We start from the raw sequence: 12,668 nt of genomic DNA, 5'->3' as shown, positions 1-12,668 counted from the left end.
AGTAATACTTTATACTCCTAGGAGTCCATTCAATTGAAATGCAAACTAACATTCAATTACCTTTGTTTCTCAGGATTTTCACATTCTTTTTTTTTATTCAATCTAATCAAATAAAACACCTCCAAAAATATTTCCTTTATCAGTCACTGTGATTGTAACTCTTTCAAGGTCATGTTTCCCTTATGGGTTTTTATTCCCTGCATGCAGTGCCTTATATTTGTCAACACTTAATCTAATGTTGAAGTCTTATAATAACCAGCAATGTGTGTGTTACACTATTCACCAGTCATTCATTTATAAGCTGTAAGATACTTGTTTTCAGCATAATCAGCAAAGCTTGGTTGCAGTACATTTCCTGCAGTAACTGAAGCTATCAGCAATATACTCTCAGGAGTTGCCAGATTTATGCATCTGACCATTTTTTATAGATCCACTGCCCACTCTGTACTTGTAAATAGATTGCACCTTTCTGCGGGTATTTAGGACTCCTGCTAGACCAGTGTAACACAGGAGAACTGTCAATTCCACTCAAAGCTTTGTCCTTGAGTATGTATCATGCAACAAGTCTCCTAAAGATGCAAATTTACTATAAAACAGGTTAAGGACAAAGAACAAACAACCCAGTCTGTTGCAATTAAGTAATAACATCTCTACTACACCAGTTTCAACATTCTGGGGAATCTAGGAAGAATGTGGAGTTATGGGAAAAATCAGTATTTCACAGAGAATTCAGAAGCAAACTGCTTCATCAAGACACAAATTGATTCTCTTTCCTGAGACCTGCCTGCTCTTTTATCCTACTTACAAAATATCTTCCTTATAATTTATGGTTATTTCTAGAAAAGTTTATAACCAGTAATGTCCCACCATAATGCACAGGTCCCAAAGCTACCAAATTATAAACCTTATGGACTGTTTTAATTTAATGATACACTATGTTTATGGAGAAAAACAAGATTAAATCTGATAAAAGTTAAATTCAAGCAGGCTGACTGCAATATTTTAAGTGTTCTGGTTCTTTATTACAACAGCTTTATGCAATGGGTGGTGCAGTGGTGCAGTGGTTAGTGTTGTTGCCTCACAGCAAGAGGCTCTCCAGTTGGATTCTCAGCTAGGCTGTCCTCTGTGCAGACTCTGCATGTCTTCCTTGCATTTGTGTGGGTTTCCTCCCATATTCCAAAAAGACATGCATCAGGAGCATTTCTCTCTGGGCTTCTGCTGAAAATGGGTTCTGTCCCTGTCAGACTTTCCTGGTAAACAAATGTTAAAAAAATGCAAGGTTATTCATTCAATGCATTAGGAATTTATTTTTCTGTGCTTTATCTATATATCCTGTAATTATGATAAAGGAACTACTTTTTATTTTATTTTTATTTTATTTATTTTTTTTTTCATATGTACTTGTATTGTGCTGTTGTTTTTGTATGAGCCACAGACCATAGATGTTAAAGATAATGGAACTGTATCTGCCAGACCCACATACATATGCATTATTTTAGTCATGTCTATGGGCATCCGGAGCTGTTTGACATTCTCCTCATCTAAATCATGTCTCTACCTCAACAGGGAGTGAAGTAAAGGTTAATGTGTCAGTCTTTCCAAGATTTGACTATTTTTTTTCTTAAAATATTAAAAAAGTGGTAACAGTTCCTAAAACTCTAATAGAACCAACAGAAATACAGATAAAAAATTAAATAAAGAATGAAACAAGTTTATAGTTTATTTATCTGTGCTTCACTGATTCTTACCTCCCCTGCTGGTGATCATCCGTTGCCCCCCCAGCTCCACCCCTCATTTACTTGGTCCACCTTAGCCTCATTAAGCTCATCCCAACCATAGTCTGAGGTGTTAAGGAAATCAGGCATGCAAGTACATCATGCTGTCTGCCAGAAAATGTTCCCCACACTACTATTCCTTCATGGCAGCCTTGGCAATTCTACAGTCACTGCTCCTGGATGAGCACAGAACTGGCCAGGCCAATACATTACGTATCACAGTGAGCCTTTAGGCTGCCCCCTCCAGGATGGCTGAGCTGACATCATTCACTCACTCTTATCGAACCTAGAGCCCCCCCCCCAGCATATAACACTTTTATTCCATTTTGTGCCATGCATGAGGGACACAGGTTTTACTCTCTTTTTCTCCAATCATCATGTCATACCTAAAAGTATTTTCTCCTAGATTAGCATATATTTACTGACTCAAAATGTAATAATCACATTCTGATCTGACTTTTTGTGAAAGTACAGTCAGAAGACAGGGAAGAACAGGTCTTACTGAATGCTCAGAAAAGTAAATCAATAGCCCACTGGAAAAAAAAAACATTTATTTTGGAAAATTCCAAATCACTTTGTGTCAAAGTTTAAATATTATAGGATTATAGGAGATTACTAAGCTATTCACCCAGAGGTCATTTCAAGCCTAGTCATTCCATCCCAATGTAATGCCATAGAAATGTTAGCTAATACCCAAGATTGCATTTAGTAATGATTGCCCATGTCCATGAGGGTTGTGGGTGCTATTCCCGGTAAGAATTTACAGTGGCCAATCCACTAGTCCAGGTTCCTTTTGAACAGTGTCATAGAGGTGCTCTGTTTCACGTGAATAGGTAGCCTGTTCCAAAGATGCAACAGTCACTGGGAGATAAATCTGTCCCTCCAGCATGTCCAATTTAAGTTGCAGGCCATATTTAGGCCCCTGAAATGACAGGCCCTAGTCTGTTTGATTTAGGATATGCAGCAAGTTTATTAGGTTTGGGTCTGAGATTGCTCTGTAAACCAAGTATAAGTATCCCCTAAGAAGTCTATATGAAACAGAGTAAAGTGACATGGACTTTAGTCTGTCTGCGTATGCCATGTGCTTGAGTTCCTTTATCTTCTTTGTTAGAAACCTGTGAGGCCTCTCCAATTGCTGCAGGTGCTTTGCACGTTACATGTGGAACTGGGAGTTATGCTCACATATGGATTAGTGCCAGGTATAGAGGGGCTATAACCTCTTTTGCTCTTGAGGCGATGCCTTTATTATTCAATGTTCAGCTGTTTAAATGTATAAAAATTCTTACATATCACATTCCAGTGCTTTTGCATACAGCCATTATTAAGTAATGTGGTTTCAAACTTGATTTCATTTTTTAAATACATAGCACACATAGATATTTAAGCATCCCATATAATTAATTCATATGTACCAAAATTTAATACCAGCATAACGAACATTATTTCACTTTCACCAGATATTGTATTATTAACAGAGGAAATATATCAAAATCTCCAAATAAGCTATACAAATTAAGTCTAGAAAACTTGACAAAATCTTTATTAATTCAATTTAAACAGATCACACTGCTTTGTTATTTGCACAAGTTAGTATTTTATTTTGATTACTTGCAAGAAACAGGCTAATGTGTGTTTTATTTTTTTTTTATTTCTCCTACATCAATAGTCTTATTAGTTTTTTTTTAATATCTGGTGTTAAAGCATTCATACTTAGAAAAAAATCTGTAGAGTATTAATAATGTTAGCACGTTTGAGGCAGTTCATATTGCACTGTAAGAATTCCTGACTAGGATACATTTAATGTGCCTATGAAGCCATTCAAATGCATAGTTTTCCTGTGATTTTTTTTATTGAATTTACTGACAGAATTAAGCAAATCAAAACACAAGCTGTGATTATAACGGATTTGGTCTTATTTCTGCAGCTGTGACATATTAAAATATTTTCTGCCAGGTAGCTTATAGTTGCATGGCATAACAAACTATATGTCTATGAAATATTTCTCTCTTTATGCTCATAACATCAATGTATTACCATGCAGAATAAATGCAGCTCATTGGCAAGAATATACAACAGATTAGGGGAGATTTTCAAACCTGCATGAAAGGCAGAAATGTAAGTAACAAGTAATTAAGAGTGCTGGGAATTTCACGGTAAACTCTGATTATCATATTAGCTGTTATTTATTTTTATACCTTTGGATCTAGAATGGACAAGAATTTTAGTATTAGGAAGTCAAAGATTTGCCAGTGGGAGTGGCTTAAGGACACACAAAGAGATGCCTGTGTCTGCAGCTGTGTAAGTCAAAGCAGATTACAATGTTATATACCAGAGCACCTGCAAATAGGTGAAACCTACTGATTTGGTGTTACTTGCTTGCAAATGAGTTGAGGAACAGATATTTGCATTTTATTTGCAATGTAACCATTTGCATATTGCTTTAATACTATCTGAATACTTACACACAAACATTTTTCATGCTTCTGTGCAATATAATCATAGTCTTATGACATCTGGATCATTTTTTGAACAAAATATTTTCATCAGTGTATGACTTACTGACATATTCTCATACCAGTAACACATAATACAATCCTGCAGTAGTTCTGCCACAATGTTCAACTGTCAAATGTTTTCACTCAGCATTTTCTCATTGCACAATAGACTGGTGTGCATTCAGGCCTGACCCTGACATTTCACTAAGTTGACCACTGTCCCTTCTTGACTAACAGATTATACTGTATATGCCAATTACTTAGTCTCCCTAACTTCTTTATCTCAGCATTCAGTAAATAAAAGAAAACCTGTTATACTTTGTACCTCCTTGTTAATTGTTTTGTACATGCTATAAACTGATTGATATCTGTAAAAATTGCCCTGAGGGTGGGAGGGTCACTATAGAATAATGTATTGTTAAATCTCCCCTCACTTTGGTCCCCACTTTCATTCATTCACCATCTTCCCTTGCAGTGCAGGTATGTGTCATGTGTTATTACATTTTTATTTGCTCTAAGACTGTGTAGAACAATTAAAATACCTTGGTAGTGTGTGTTGCATTTGTATCAGTTTCTTTCAAGTCAGATAAGCTTTATGTATGTTGAGCCTGTGCCTTTTAACAAGTGTGCATGCAATGTCAGTTGCTGATGTTTTGGTATATATAACACTCTTTTTATATACTGATTAATCCAATGAATGTTCACTAAGCAATGGTTTTGTATTGTGCAGTATCAGTGTAGTGAATTGCTATGATAATTTGCTCTATACAGATCTATACATTGTATTACTGTGATTGTCTATCAGTATACCTCCTGCTAAACCTATTTTGGGCTTATATTTATAAACATTGTTACCATCTCTCTACTCTTACAATACCTCACATTCTCTTGCTCTAAGTAATTTTGGTGCAATCTACATTTCTAGGAATAAGTATTAACTTTATGGCCTCATTATAATATTACACTTTAGTAGAGTTTTTTTCTTTTCTTTCCAAGCCTGTGGTCTCTACATCAAAAACTGACTCCTATACTGCAGTAGCTTTTCCACAAGGCCCAACTCCCAAATGTTTTCACGGAGAATTTTGTAATTGCACAATGTGAGCAGATTTAACATGAAGAGTTTTGATGTGTATTAACATTAACTAGCCAACTACATGCCTGCATGTGCTGGAAAGTGGCTGTGACATTCCCCCCAAAGGAGTAGTCCTTACATTCAAAGAACCACCTACAAAGTTGGCCACTGTCCTTTCTCTTGACCAACAGATTGCACTGTATATGTCAGTTACTTAGTCTCCCTAGCTTCCTTATTTCTGCATTCAGTAAATTAAAGAAAACTTTTTTATGTTGTCTGGCTTTGTTAATTTCTATAAACTGATTGATGTCTGTAATAACTGATCTGAGGGTAGGAACCCTGCTATGCTCAGCTTTGCTCCCCTGCCCTACCCCCAATTACCACCCACCCCTTCTACTCTACCATTATACTTCCCACATATGCATTTCACATCTAACACCCATTTTCTAACAACCCAAATAACCTTACTACTGTCATACAAATTATCTTGTTTCTATTTTCCTCTTCTCCAACTTCCATCTAACATTTAACATCATTTCCAACAACATTTCCCTTGCTTTGCTCTGTATCCATTAATACTCAAACGTTTCCCTGCCAGTACCTATTATTCTACATTTCTTCTCCTTTCCACAAATAAACCCTCATTAGTTCCTATCTTAACTATATTCTCATACTCTATCCAGTCAACCCCTCTATTTCTGACATTTCATTAACATAAGAGAAGATACCATGACTCCATAACACTCTTCGTTCATAGAAAATTCTTACTTCCTACCTATCTTCTACCAGCTTTCAGACTCCACCACCTCTAAATATCCTACAGTCCTGCAGTTTCTTGATTCTTTCTTTATTCCTACTTCCCCACTACCTACCATCAAACATTAGAGGTAATTTTACTTATTCATGCTACTCCTCAGCTTATCCTCTATTCTTCTCCTCCTGTTAAACCATCTCTCATTTTACCATGACTCAATTATAGCTCTCAGCATCTCTCCATCTCTATCCCAACCACCTGTCTGTACTTCCTTCTTAAGCTCTCCACATATTACAACAAATCTATTTCATCATGTCCATCAACTTTACCCACATATAGACTGAATTTTATCTCAAATCAAAATAAAATTAGGTGGAAATATACTCTCCAAGAAACACAAAACAATAATACCCCAATGTAATAAAATCTTCCTAGGAGGAGACAGTCATCCTAATCTTGGCCCCACCTATCACAACTGTAGAGCAATATGTGTGTATATATCTTTAATAAGCTATCCAAGGACTTCCACAAGTATATAAATACTGAGCATGTGCAAGTCTGACTGCCATTTTGTAGTAAGCTGTTGAGATGTAAGCATGTATGTATTTAAGGTCTGTCTGTTAACCAGTTTGTTTATACTTTATGATGCTGCTAGCCATCCTGATGTGCACCTGGTTGGCACTGGATAAATATAAAAGAGTAAGTCACCCCTTCTGCACACATAATTCACAAAACAGATCAGAAACCAATTTCAGATATTAAAACTTGCTCAAAACTACTTCTTATTTGCAAAATATGAAACAAGGCATGCAGAACGCTCTAAATGATATCCAAATAAACCAATATGTCTGAAATTGGTAAAAATATTCAGATTACTGAAATGATTGAAATAAAATCTGAATTGCATAAAATGAATAGAATAAGAGGAAACAACAGCATTTTCACTAAGCACATGTTTTTCTTATTAAAGATATCTGAGTTATCAGAAGTGTGTAAAGTGTTCTCATGTTTATGCAGTATTACAGTAAAGTTATTTCACAAACTGCAGCCATTACAAAGCATATTTTGTAAAGTACAATATTTCAAAGTGTTTATTGTGCATTTGAATTTTATTAAAAGCTCATAGAACAGTTTGTCCGTACATAATTACAAGGGCCATATTTTCAGTATATGTACAGATATATTCTTTGTGGGCATTGCAGACAGATTTTGAAAACCCAGTGCACTTGTGTTTGATCATAATATTGCAGAAAACTGGAGAGTGTTTGAGCAAGAGTACAACATTTTCATACAGGCTGCATTTTCTGATAAAGATGACCATACAAAGGCATTTATTCTGCTTAATTTAGCTGGGTCAGAAGCCATTGAAGGGAAGCGTTCATTTGTGAATGCACCTGCTATCTATACAGGAGTGGGGGGGGACTGTCATATTGTTGTACCAGCTGAGTTAAGGGAGGACCATGAGTGCTTAAAACATACATTTTAAGAAATGTGCAGCCCCCAGACAAATATTACAATGGGAAGGGACTTATTTTACACAAGGGATCAAAAGCCTTGTGAAACTTTAGCAGCATATATAACTGACTTGAGAAATAAGGCTAAAACATTCAGATTTGGTGATTTAAAGGATGCACTAATAAAGGACAGACTTGTGTGCGGTATTAAACATGATGCTATGAGAAAGATTTTGCTTCGCGACAGTGATTTAAGTTTTAATAAGGCCATTGAGATTTGTCAAATATATGAGCTCACATAAAAGCACACAAATATGCTTACAGATGAGAATAACTATAGAAGGCACAATGATAAATCATGTTGATAGTATGAAGCACATGGTTAAAAGAAACAGGCCCAAGCACATGGCAGCAGCTGTAGCCCCTGAAGCACTCAATGGTAAACCTCAGAACTTTCCAGCACATTCCAGAGTCCACACAGTCTCAGTGAAGCATAAGAGTGATTCAGAAAACTCAAAGTATGCCCCCCAACCTATTTTCATAGCCAACTGTTGTAATTGTGGTGGAAGAGATGAATCTAAAAGGGAAAAATGTTTAGCTTTTGTTCAGCAATGTCACAAATGCAATACATGGAATAATTTCAAGAAGTTTTGTAAATCTAAAGGTCCACATTCTTTTAGTAAAAGGGAACATTTTGAGAAATTAGTTGATCAGTTAGAGAGCTGCAACCCTAGTCTTTATGTTGATGGCGTGTCAGTGCTTGTGAAACAGTCAATGCAGATTTAAGGCAAAGAATGAAGTATTTTGTACTGTTCGGATAAATGGCAAATCCACAGAGGTCAAAGTTGACACGTTCCAAGTGCAGTGTTATGTCATCAGAAGCATTTGCTAGAGTGTCTAATGGTGAAAGGCTTGATATGGCAAGGAGTGTGAAGCTTGTTGCTTATGATGGTGAAGAAATTCAGACTGAAGGCTTAGCAGTGCTTTCATGTTACTCTGCTGGAAGAAGCTATGACTTGTTATTTTATGTGGTCAAGAGGCATGTCCAGTCATTATTAGGGCTCAGAGACAGTTTGAAAATGGGACTGCTTTAATTTAACAAGGAAGTCCACCAAGTAAGTTTAAAAGACCACTACTCTAATTTCACCCAGTACATTTTTTCACCTATGCTGATCTTTTTGAAGAAAATCTAGGGAAGTGTCCAGTTGTGTACTCCATGAAGTTAGACCCAGATGTTATCCCAGTTATCAGGCCAGCATGAGAAGTTTCAATAGCCATGAAGACCAGAGTCAAAGCTGAGTTAGATAAAATAGTGCGACAAGTTGTGATTTGTCTAGTTGCAGAACCAACTGAGTGGGTATCTTCCATGGTGGTAGCTCATAAAAAAAGATCACATGACATCAGAATATGTATTGATTTATGAGATTTGAACAAAGCACTAAAAAGACCTTGTCACCTAATGCGTACAATTGAAAAAGTCCAAGCTCTAATGCCAAATACCACTGTTTTTTCTGTCTTAGATGCAAAGAGGTAATTTTGGCAAATTCAGCTTGACAAGAAACCCTCGTTGCTCACTACATTCAGTACACTGTTTGGAACATACAGATTTTTGAGAATGCCATTTGTGATAAATTCTGCAAGTGAAGTCTTTCAACAAGCAATGGAGCAATTTTTTTTCTGGGTATCCTTGTGCTATCATAGTAGATGACATACTAGTAGGAAGTAATGGTGAAATTGAGCATGACCCTCAGAAAAGTTCTGGAAAGAGCATGTCAAGTGAATCTCAAGTTCAATCCACTGAAATGCACATTCAGGCTACAAGAAGTTACTTAGGCTGATCATTTACTTACTAATTTAGGACTTTGACCAGACCCTTCAAAGCAAACAGCCATTCTCAAGATTCCAGCTCCAAATAATGTTCAAGCCCTGCAATGTTTTCTTGGCATGGTTAACTACCTAGGCAAGTTCATTCCAGACCTAAGCCAACTTTCAGCACTGCTTAAAGATCTGATGTTTTAAAGATGTATCTGGGTCTTGGTTAGAGCAACACCAGAGCATTTGATGTCCTGAAACAGAGAATTGCAAGTCCACCAACTCTCAGATGCTATGATGTTCACAAGCCAGTTACCCTTTCATGTGATGCTTCGAAATTTGGTCTTGGTGCAGTTATTTTAAAAGAAGGTCAACCTATTGCCTATGCATACAGAACTCTTACCCAAACTGAAATGCAGTATGCCCAGATCAAGAAAGAGTTTTTGGTAATTGTGTTTGCATGTTCAAAGTTCCATGGTTATGTTTATGGTAAACCTATCCAGATTGAAATGGACCATCAACCTCTAGTCACTATCTTAAGAAATTCTATGCATTCAGCTCCAGCCAGACTGCAACACATGATGTTGAGATTGCAAAAGTATAATGTCACTCTTGTCTACAGGAAAGGCAAACTTCATTATCTTGCTGATACATTATCCAGATCACCCAAAAATATCACTGAATAGCATGAGAATGAGAACTTTGATTTTGAAGTCATGGAAGTGAGAATGTTTTCTTCCATGTGTCCTGATGAACTGAGAGATCACACAGCCACAAATCAAGTTTTACAAAGGCTCAACCACTTTATCAATCAAAGATGCCCACCAAGGCAGCCTAATTTACTTCAAGAAGTACAACCTTATTTTGCTTACAGAGATGAGATTTTGTCTGATAAAGGTATCATTATGAAATGTCCAAAAGTAATTGTTCCAAAGTCCTTGCAACAAGACTACATTACTATCTTGCATCGTGGTCACCCAGGAATCAACTCTACCAAAAGAAGGGCAAGAGGACTAGTATTTTTGCCTTCTATGTCACAAGACATTGAGAGAGCACTTTTATCTCGTTCCATGTGTAATAGCACAAAGCCACATCAGCAGGAGAAACCACTTCAGCTAAACTAGATTCCTGAACTACCTTGGTTGACAGTAGCCATTGATATTTTTGAGTAGAATGGCCAACATTATCTGGTGTTAGTAGACTCTTACTGAAATTGGTTCAAGATTAACCTACTTCCCAACCTAGCATCCAGTACTCTCATTACTAAGATAAAGTGTAATTTTGCAGTCCATGGTTGTCCGCACAAAGTTATTTCTGACAATGGCACATAGTTTACAAGCCAACAGTTCAAAAGATTTGACAAAGAGTGGCACTTTACTCATGGCACAAGTAGCACAGAGTACCTGCAGCCAAATGATATGGCAGAACATGCAGTTCAAAGTGCAAAACAGTTACTAGAGAAGTCTAAATCAGACTATAGTGATGTTTTCCTGAACCTGTTGAATCTCAAAAATATTCCTCATGATAAAAATCTTGGTTCACCTGCCCAGAGACTTCTGTCGAGACAAACCAGAACCATATTACCAATCAGTAGTCAATTGTTGGTTCCATGTGTCAAGAACAACAGGGTCAGTGAAAACCAATCTGATGAAGAAGCATTTATCCCAGAAGTCCTACTATGATAAGACTAGCAAGTTGGTCAATCCATTATGAGAAGTAGAAGTGGCAAGGACGCAAACATTCAGAGGTATGATCGGATTGGAGTCATGAAGAGTATTTGCCCAGAGCCGAGATCGTACATTGTGGAATCACGAGGAGCAGAGTCTAAGTGGAATTGGAAACATTTGAGGTGTCCAAACTTATACCACAGCACATAGCCTGTGCGAAGGACTCTATCTTAGAGTGGGTTGTCCAGTGTTCCAGTTCCAGACAAAGTTCCATAGAATATTCCCATTCTAGTGACAAATCCAGAAGTTCCTGATATGGGTTATTCACCGAAGAATGGCACTGTTGCTAAATTCAGTCCAGATTGTTATGTTATGAGATCTGGTCATATCTCCAGACCATTTAATAGATACACGGCAACTTGGACATGACCATTGCATTTTGTTTCTAATGTCTATAATAATGCATGTCTAACTCTAATGTTGTTTTTACCAAGGGCAATCGTCTTCAGAGGGAGGATGTAGATAAATATGTGTGCATGTATCTTTAAGAAACTATCCAAGGACTTACACAAGTGTATAAATACTGAGCACGTGCAAGCCTGACTGCCATTTTGTAGTAAGCTGTTGAGATGTAAGCATGTATGTATGTAAGGTCTGTCTGTTAACCACTTTATTTATATTTTATGATGCTGCTATCCATCCTGATGTGTTTCTATGTATTATAGCATCTAAACAAAATACTCTGCCTGGTTGTCATCTATGTTAGAGAGAAACAAGTGACAACCAGCAACAAGAAAATTATCTTTCATACACTGCTCTAACCCCACAACAATCAACCCCCAATCCTGATAATATAACTTTTGTTGCCATAAAAATTAAAAGCATAAGAAATAAAACCACTGAACTACATACCTGAATTATTCAACACAAGCCTGATATTCTCATTATATCTGAAACGTCTCTTAAACCCAGCATAAATGACTGAAAAATGTCATCTCCCCAGCTATCATATCACCCATAATGACTATATAAAAAGAAAAGGTGGTGGTATTGCTTCAATATTTCTCAACAACCACATTTCCCCCTACATGAAAATAAACAAATATAAACAATTATGTATTTTCGTCCTTTGCATCCCTCCTGGAAAAAATACAGCTACACTAGAAGATATCCTATACTGGAATCCATAACAATTCCACAAGAAGAAATACTACTAGGTGATGTTAATATCAATTTGTTGGACATAACCTCTAACTTCCCTACATCTATCATAAACTTATACAGCGCCACACAACTAATTAATAGCCCCACACATTATAACAAGACATACAATTCCTTATTAGACTGGATCCTTGTATCAGACCCTAACAAAGTCATCACTACAGATACAATGTCAGTCTCTCTCAGTGACCATCCTCCAATGCATACAGTCAGACATCTCACACATCCAGTGCATGATTATCAAATAACACACAGCCTGTTCAAGTTTAACCCACAAATATTCATTACTCACTTTTATCTATTAAATGGAACATCTTAGAAATCCTCTCCTTATATGACTCTCCAAATGAATTCAGTACAACTTTCCTAAATACCCTAAATACTTTGCAACTCCTAAAAGGAAGAGATCAAAAACAAA

The sequence above is a fragment of the Protopterus annectens genome, chromosome 2.part0 (genome assembly GCF_019279795.1).
Source record: "Protopterus annectens isolate FY-2018-M chromosome 2.part0, PAN1.0, whole genome shotgun sequence".
NCBI lineage: Eukaryota > Metazoa > Chordata > Ceratodontiformes > Protopteridae > Protopterus > Protopterus annectens.
This window is presented reverse-complemented; position numbering follows the sequence as displayed.